The following is a 9436-nucleotide window of genomic DNA, read 5'->3' as shown; positions in this document are numbered from 1 at the left end:
ATGCAGTATGCAAACTTAACTGACAATGTTGCTTTCTAAGGGATATAGGCTTTCAGCCACTAAGGTTTAAAATCTTTTATCTCTGAGTGGATGAGACAGGCTTGGTCTAAAATAGAAAATTAGGTCAGGTGTTTGAAAAATCCACACCTCTGTGTGGCATAGTTAAGCCAGCCTCTGTTCCTGTATAGACAGCACTAAATCGACAGACAAATTCTTCTTTCGACCAAGCTACTGCCTTTAGATTAGGTGGATTACCTATGCAGAAGGTAGTGTCTACAATGAAGCACCACAGCTGTGCTGCTGTAACATTTATACAGCTATGTAGTGTAGACAAGCCCTCAACCACATTTCGCTCTTCTGATTTAATTCTGCACATTCTCTATTGTGTGCTCTTATCCTGCTGCAGTGAAGTTTGTTTATAGAGATGTACCATAAATCATAGCAGAGCAAATGAACATAGTTAACAGTAAAATATTATTGCTTAAGACCCTTCCATCATTTCCTCTTTCTTATCACTTTGTGCTGAATTGATTGATCTTTCTCCCTGCGTTAAAAATCAGCTCCTCGGTTAGCACTTTCTTTTATCACCATTGAATACTGTCAGCACCTGACTAATGTTATTACACCTGATGCAGAGGGTGATTAAAATACAGTGTTTTATGATGGTCCCTGGAAAAATAACCCACAGTACATTCCAACTTGTGCTAGTTAGATACTGATAGAATTGTAACTCACATAAAATTGATTCAATAGATTCTTTCCATCCTGAGAATATTAAACTCCAGCATCCTGTTAATATTGACCTGGTTCCCATTCACAGATTGCTCCTTGCAACCTTCTGCTCACTATTTTATGTAACCCCTTGATGACTGGGTATAATTTGGCCCTAAAATAGCCAGGTATTTATTTTAAGTGTTGATCAAAGCTTTTACTATTGTTATTTGAAATAAATCTCTCACCACAACTTCAGTTTTAGATACTTTGGATTTACACTGTTATAACTGATGTCAGAATTTGTCTCTTTACATGCAGTGACAGGCCTTCCTTTGGTTAACGGGTGGCTTCACATTCTGGCAGTAGCTCTTCTCTCTATGACACAAATAATTTGATGGACCTTGATCTTGGTCTTTTTCAGGGACAGTCACAGAGTAGCCAGCTTTCCCCCAAATACTGCTTCAATTTTCCTTTCTCTTCAGGGTGAATAAAATGTCCATACCACTGTGATCTTTCCCAATGATCCCTTTGTTTTAAAATTGAAAAGGCAATCTGAGGCATTGTATATCAAAGGCACCAAAATCACAGAGAACTCAAGGTCGTTCCCATGAGGTGAGTCAGCACTGTGTATTTTTCTTGGTGATTTTTCCATCCAGATATGAAACTGTCTTGACCCTAGACTGATCAAGTACTGACCACACTCCAACCTGCCTCTGTAAGCATGTCTGATCACATCACAGCCCAATGGGAAATGGATGCAATTTTTTGTGATAGTAGCTCTGATAAAAACCAGTTTGGTCTTCAGGTATACCATTTCACTTTTAGCTTTGTTCATTTTCTCTCTAATAATTTGTGAATCAGCTCAATAAACATGCTTCAATTAGGCACAGAACAGGAAATGTGGAAAGATCAAGCAGAAGACAGAATGTAGCTGAAGATACTCTGCGCAACAGGAGCGATAGCTTTTGACTCTTGGTGGCTGGAAGCCTGCCCACATCAGAAAGCAATGTATTGTCTGTTTGATTTGCATATTGCAAATTAAAAATCACAAGCTAAAATGAACCAGCCAGATATGAAAACAACTAGCAGGAGTACACAGTCATATGCATGCAGATAATTTTACAAACACATATTAGTAATAGAAACCAGCCTTCGTACGGCATATTTCCTTAGTGCAGCCTCATAGCAAATACCTTCCCAGTTACAGGCTACGGTAAATGTACCCCTGCTGTGTAAGATTTCCCAGAGGTTTAGGGAATAAGAGGAATCTTAATTGTGCTCTTTACTGTGACAGATCATCTTTAATCTATCAATAATTCAGACTGGATAAAAGTAAGAGAGAGAGACGGAGAGTGAGCTGGATTCAAGCTGACACTTCCACCAGAACTGAAATTTTCAAACCATAAGGCTTAACAGAAAGAAAAGAGCGCTTGGAGTGAGGAACAACTGCTGTGTGGTTACAACATTAAAAAAAATGTATTATGAAAAGGGAACAGGAAAATCACAAAGGCAATATCTAGAACAGGAAAATAGGTTGTATTTAAAAACACAGTAGCTAACGTATTTTAACAAACATGTTTCTAAGAATGAGTATAGACAGGGTTTAGCATCTTAAAACTTTTGGACTGGTTATGATTACTGGTTAGACACCTTCCTCAAGACTCACAAGTTTTAAAGGCTCTAACGCTGGTCTACGCTAGTGTTTCAAAATATGGTCATTAACATGTGTTATCTTACACATGTTTACACACAATTTATTTTCCGAGTCTAGACATGTCCAAATTGTTTTTACAAAGGAGTGATTATAACCTTTAATGGATTTGGGAACTATTCAATAGATGCATCATGAGAAGTTATTAGAGAGAACATTTGTCTAAATACCTTTGTGGGGTATACCTGGGATTGTAATGAACAAACTAACACCTTTGAGATCTAAAGATTTACAGACTATAATCGGGACAAAGACAGGTGATTGAAAGAGGAAGGAAGAGAGAAGATACCTGTCTTGAAACTGAGGGCTGTTTTTCTGACAGGCAGAATGGCCACCAGAACAGAGGATACAGGAACAAAATAGGAAAAAAAAGATTATTTTCTGGAAAAGATGCAGAACAGACTTATCTGAATTAGTTTATGCAGCGTTTAAAACTAGATACCTTGTGCAGATATTGTATTTTATTTAATCTGACTTTTTCTCTTTGTGTTCTGAATAAATCTTGTTTTACTACAACTGCTGTGATATTAGACTGTTCGTAAGGCATTCAACACACACTGTCACAGAAAAGAGTAAAACTTGAATCCTTTTGGAAGGGATAGAACTGTCTAGGATCTATTCTACCCTACCCAGGATTCCCAGTCAAAAATGAATCTTCTGCCACAAGGCTTCCAGATCAATTAGAATGCCTAATGACCAAGGGGAAAAAACCAGGGTCTTAAGGTGGCTGGAAGAAAATTTTTGGATGAAACTTTCTCTGTGTGGTAATTAATGCAGATTTATTGACACAAACATTTCACAAATTTGGATTTTTTTGACAAATTCTGTTTGTGGCAATGCATCCTCCCTGCCAAAACAAACAAAAATCAAGAAGTCAAAACAGTTCATTTAGACATTTTCTGAACAAAAATGTTTCACTTTTTCCTGATTTTTTATATAAAACAATTCTACACCAGTAAAAAAAGACCACTTGAAAGTTAAAAACACATGTAACTCAATCCAAAATGAACATTTTTCCACCTTTTCAGTTTGCAAAAAAAATTTGAAACATTTCCATTTTAGTTTGACCCAAAATGATTTTTCCCTTTTTTTTTAAATTTGCTAGTGAACTGAAAAATCTGTTAGTCACACTGCTCTAGGCACTCCCCCTTCTTTAATGTGGAACCATCTAATTTCTGATTTAGCAGCTCAAACCTGGAGATAGGGCTATGCAAAGATTGTGCAGAGGCTTTCAGTTATGGGAATGCAAATACAGAGAAACTTGGGGTTGTGTTTAGCCAGCTTCCTTGCTTCCCGGAGCTACCTTTCTGTAAAGAAATAACTTCTACAAAATATAACACTTCAGACCTCCTAATACCTGATGTGGGCAAATCCAGTGGGGTAGGGAACGTTCAAAGTAAATTCTCCAAGAGGACATTTCCTGGGAAGTGGAATACTTCATAATTAAATAGTTGTCATGGCAGGACTGGAAACTCTGTTGTTTAGATCATTGTAATTTGCTTTAAGATTTCTAACTCTACCAAGGTTTCAGAGTAGCAGCCGTGTTAGTCTATATTTGCAAAAAGAAAAGGAGTACTTGTGGCACCTTAGAGACTAACAAATATTTTTGAGCATAAACTTTCGTGAGCTACAGCTCACTTCATCAGATGCATTGAGCTATAGCTCATGAAAGCTTATGCTAAAATAAATTTGTTAGTCTCTAAGGTCCCACAAGGACTCCTTTTCTTTTAACTCTACCAAGGACAGAGTTCTGGAAAGCATGTGAAGGCAAATCTAATGTGACACTCCCACTTTCTCATAAAAGGTGAGAAGAGAGGTGATCTACAGAACATTAGCAGCCCCAGGGCAGACAGAGTATGAAATAGTACAGCAATTGTTTTGAAATGCAGGGTGGAAAGGGCTGTGACATTACAAAAAGCTGTTAATTCTAAAATATCTGTGACTACTTTAATGTGAATGTGGGTGCTTTCAAGCTTGCACATCTGCATCATAAACTTCTGAAAATGGTTCATAACAGCAATAATCCCAGAGAGATTTACCATTACTGCAGTTCCTGCCTGCTTTATAAGAATGTTCTCTACTCTCATTCTAGCCTCAGGCCATCAGATAATAAACCGATAATTATCAGCATATTCCTCAGGAACTGTTGCTTTATTACTCAAGGGGGATATGGGTAAAGCAAGGGATTTTCAAGAATGTCCTCACATAAAGACAAGCAGAAGTGGATTGCTTTCCAACACAAATTTTGTGTTTGCAACTCCATTAATGCACAGCAAAGATCAAATAACCTAAGATTTAATAGGTAATTGTAAAGCAGTTTTGGGTGCTAATAGAAAACAGTCCAGGAATCAGCTTTTTAAATAAGTTAGCTGTTACAAAGTGAATGTGGAGTACAGTGTATACCTGATAGATGGAGTGATCCTATTATCAAGCAAAAAGTTTTAGCTAATACATTTTAGCACAGTTTCTCTTCATTTGTTCCTTCACATGCTCTTTTATTTGTTGTTGCCTCCAGTGGTTGCAAGATGCTTTTCGTGAAAAGACAAGAAGATTGCACCTGCCCTCCTTACTGAGGCAAAAGGCTCAAAAAGCAGAGGAGGTTTGATTTTTTTCAAGAGCAATTTAGTATTGGCCTAATTATATTCTCATTGACATCAACAGTCCTTCCTCTCTGGTCAATGCACACTTCCCTTTGGGGTTCTTGCTCTAGCAGCCTAGCCATGCCTGTGGATTTCAATGGCACCTGGAATCTCACGAGCAGTGACAACTTTGAAGGTTACATGCTTCAAAGTTTACATGCTTTTGGGTATTGGCTTTGCAACTCGCAAGATAGCAAAAATACTGAAGCCACAGAAGGTTATTGAACAGGAAGGCAATTCATTCTCCATCCAAACCACCAGCACTTTTAGAAGTTACTTTGTCCAGTTCAAAATTGGATAGGAGTTTGAGGAAGACAATAAAGGCCTTGATCATAGAAAATACAAGAGTATAGTTACCTGGGACAATGACAAGCTTGTCTGTATCCAGACTGGAGACAAGAAGAACAGGGGCTGGACTCATTGGATTGAAGGAGATCAGCTATATCTGGAGCTCCGCTGTGAGGACCAAGTATGCACACAGGTTTACAAGAGAGCTTGACTAAGTCCAGCCTTGACTGACACTTGAAAAGCACATCTGTACAGAGCAGACCTCATGGAACTTATTTCTTTATGTACTTGGGTTTCTACATGATAGCTCTAGGTCAACACAAAGAATTCTTTGATCAGGCATATCTATCTTTTTTTGTACTTGCTCAGTATGTATTCTGATCAGGAGAACATGTAACTGCTTGCACTAGTGTTGCAGTTCTGCTCTTGTTAATAAACACTTGAAAACCAACCAAAAAACCAACCAAAAAAAAAAGTCGCCAACAGTAAAATGCAAACTTACTTCAACAGGAACCGTTAGGTCAATACTGATTGCTCTTGGAAACCCCATCCATCATCTTTTTTCCCCCTTAAAAGTCATTTTCCTGACATAGTCCTAACCAATCCACCCCACCTTAGTTACCTTTCAGTTTCTCAGAATGAATACACAGTTTGTATCTTCAATTCCATTAACTTTACTAATCTGCAATGATCTCGTGCACTTGCAACCTCCTCTTCAAATTCAAAGGCATAGAAGAGGGGTGAGATAGGGCTAATCCAAAGATTTTGATGCTCAGCAGGTAACTTGCAGTGCACAACTTGTTCCACTAAGTTGCCTGTTCTATTTTCAGTTTGCATCATGATAACACATGGTGTTGGTTTGCTGCAGACTGAGGGCATAGTGTTCTCCATGGGGCCTTTGCTTCACTGCTGAGCAGCATGCATGCTGGAATTGTTTCACTGTGAATTTTGGGAAGCGAGGTTCAAATATTTTTTTTAAATCCCATATTTCAGCTGGCTCTGACCTATATTTTGTTTCTGGACAGGCGCATGCCATTTTCAGCTTGTCTGCCAGCAGGGACCAACAATGTCTGTGCTGCTATGGTGGCAAGTGCAAATACACAGAGGCTGCTTGGGCTGTATTACAGCAGTCAAACCTGGATGAACTCAGCACTGGACTTCTCTCGTCACACCACCAAGCAGCTGGAAGATACTCTGCAGCAGTGGGAGCAAGATGAGAAACCAGCATGGGTTGGTGGGAAAGGATTGTTCTGCAAACCTGGGATGACCAGCAGTGGCAAAAGAACTTCACGAGGGGGAGAGCTACCTTTTTTTAGGGCTGTGCAGAATGAAGCTGCAGCAACAACACACTAACATGCGGTGCCCCATACCTATGGATAAGTGGGTCATCATGTGGAAGCTGGCAACCCCAGTCTGTAGCCAACCAATTTAGTGTGAGGAGATCAACTGCTGGGGCCATTCTCATGCAGGTGTGCTATGCCATTGATAAGGTGCTGTCTAACTGAATCATAAAGCTGTAATGGGACAACTGATGGAACCCCTGTGCCTCTCTTTTGACACCCCTGCTCCCTGCCACCTGAGCACTGAATTTATACACAAAATGGGGTATTTCTCCATGATGTTGCAAGGGCTGGTTGGTCACCATGGCAGATTTATAGACATAAATGCAGGGTGGTCTGGCAGGATTCATGATGCTAGGACCTTTTGAAACTTGGTACTATTTAGATGAATGGAGAAAGGACTGTTTGCCTCCCAGGAGCACCCTGGACACTAATGGGGTGGACGTTGGTCTGGTTATTCTGGGAGACCTGCATATTCCCTGATGCCCTGGCTAATGAAGCTATTCACAAGCCACTTAGTTAAAATATTCCTTCCCTTTGTCCATTGCCTGAATAGTTTCAGAATAGTGGTAAAGTGCGCATTTGGCCATTTGAATGGCAAATTGTGCTACTTTTGGAACAGGCTGGAAGTTACAGAAAAAATGTCCCAACCATTATAACTACATGTTGTGTTCTGCATATTTGTGAGAGCAAAGGAGAAAGCCTTAATGATGGGTGGGACGCAGAGGTGATGAGACTTGCTCAGCAATTCAAGCAGTCAGGTAGGCATTCTGTGGGAAATGCTAACACGCAGGGGAATGTTGTCAGGGATGCCTATTGTTCATATTTTGAGGCTCATGCCTGAATGTTAGCCTGTGTGCGGGAGTGTTAAGAAAATGAAAACAGCCATAATGGGTCAGACCAAAGGTCCATCTAGCCCCGTATTCTGTCTTCAGACGGTGGCCAATGCCAGGAGCCCCAGAGGGAATGAACAGAACTGGTAATCATCAAGTGATCCATTCCCTGTCACTCATTCCCAACTTCTGGCAAACAGAGGCTAGGGACACCATCCCTACCCATCCTGGCTAATAGGTCCATCAATGGCTATCCTCCATGAATTTTTCTAGTTCTTTTTTGAACCCTGTTATAGTCTTGGGCTTCACAACATCCTCTGGCAAAAAGTTCCGCAGGTTGACTGTGTGTTGTATGAAGAAATACTTCCTTTTGTTTGTTTTAAATCTGCTGCCTATTAATTTCATTTCAATTTTCAATTCTTGTGTTATGAGAAGGAGTAAACAACACTTCCTTATTTACTTTCTCCACACCAGTCATGATTTTATAGACCTCTATCATATCCCCCTTAGTTGTCTCTTTTCCAAGCTGAAATATATAAAAGATACCAAACTGAAAGGAGTTGCAAGCACTTTGGAAGACATGATTAGAATTCAAAATGACAAACTGGAGAAACAGTCTGAAATTCAAAAGGACAAATGCAAAGTATTCCACTTGGGAACAAATAATAAATTGCACGAATACAGGTTGAGAAATGATTTTGTAGGAAGGAGTACTGCAAAAAAGGATCTTGGAGTTCTAGTGGATCACAAATTAAATATGAGTCAACAATGTAATACTTGTTTCCAAAAAGCTAAACATCGTTCTGGGATGTATTCGCTGGAGCATTGTAAGAAAGACCCAAGAAATAATTCTTCCAGGCTACTCAGCAATGATAATGCTGTTCCAGTTCTGTTCACCACACTTCAGGAAGGATGTGAACAAATTGGAGAAAGTCCAGAGGAGAGCAACAAAAATGATTCAAAGTCTAGAAAACATGACAGATGAGGAAAGATTGCAAACAATTGGTCTGTTTAGTCTGGAGAAGAGAAGACTGATTAGGGACATAATAAAGGTCTTCAAGTATGAAAAGGTTGTCATAAAGAGGAGTGTGTGTGATAAATTGTTCTTCTTATCCACTGAGGACAGGACAAGTAGTAATGGGATTAAATTGCAGCAAGGGAATTAGACGTTAGGAAAAACTTAGGTTAGACCTTAGAAAAAACTTCCTAACTGTAGAGATAGTTAAGCACTAGAACAAGTTACCTAGGGAGGTTGTGGAATCTCCGTCATTGGAGGTTTTTAAGAACAGGTTAGACAAACACCTGTTAGTTAATAGTCCTGCTTCAGTGCAGGGAACTGGACTAGATGACCTATCTAAATTTCTATTATTTTTAGCACTGGGGTATTGTGTATGGTGTTGGAAGGGGAACATTCCCTGTATACTTCTGAAAATCTTGAGTCTTGTTTCATTTTTATTTAAAGAAATTTATGAGTGAAATGCAATGAATTATACTGGATGCTTTGTAAGTGGTTTTTATTCTTAAAGAACAAACAAAAACAAATTATGGAACCAATGCAAAAATAATATTTTTGTATTTGCAAATAAGTTTAACTAAGCAATCTATTAACTAACCAACCATAAACAAACCTTTAATGAATGAAACAGTGCAAACAAAACTGAAAGTGCAACAGTAAGAACATTGAAAATAAACAACTTTTTGTGGAGGGTGGAAAGGCAATGTTAAATTAACAGGTATGTATGCAACTTCCTTCTGGCTCTTCTTGTCCACATAAGCTCTGGTGTTGAGTGCCCTGGCTCAAAATTGTCAGGGGCATTGCAGGGCTCAGAAGAGCTGGGTTCCGAGATGCTAGTGTTCTCAGTGCCCAAAGATTGGTTCTGATGCAGGAATGTCTGCTGATAGCAGTTGCAA

The 9436-nt window shown here is 39.3% G+C and overlaps 1 pseudogene; it reads left to right on the top strand.

Moving 5' to 3' along the window:
• Positions 1–5145: 5145 nt before the first annotated feature.
• On the top strand, positions 5146–5769 carry LOC119854840 (annotated as a pseudogene).
• The last annotated feature ends 3667 nt before the right edge of the window (positions 5770–9436 follow it).

This window comes from Dermochelys coriacea, chromosome 4, assembly GCF_009764565.3.
Source record: "Dermochelys coriacea isolate rDerCor1 chromosome 4, rDerCor1.pri.v4, whole genome shotgun sequence".
Classification (NCBI taxonomy): Eukaryota; Metazoa; Chordata; order Testudines; family Dermochelyidae; genus Dermochelys; species Dermochelys coriacea.
This window is presented reverse-complemented; position numbering and strand designations above follow the sequence as displayed.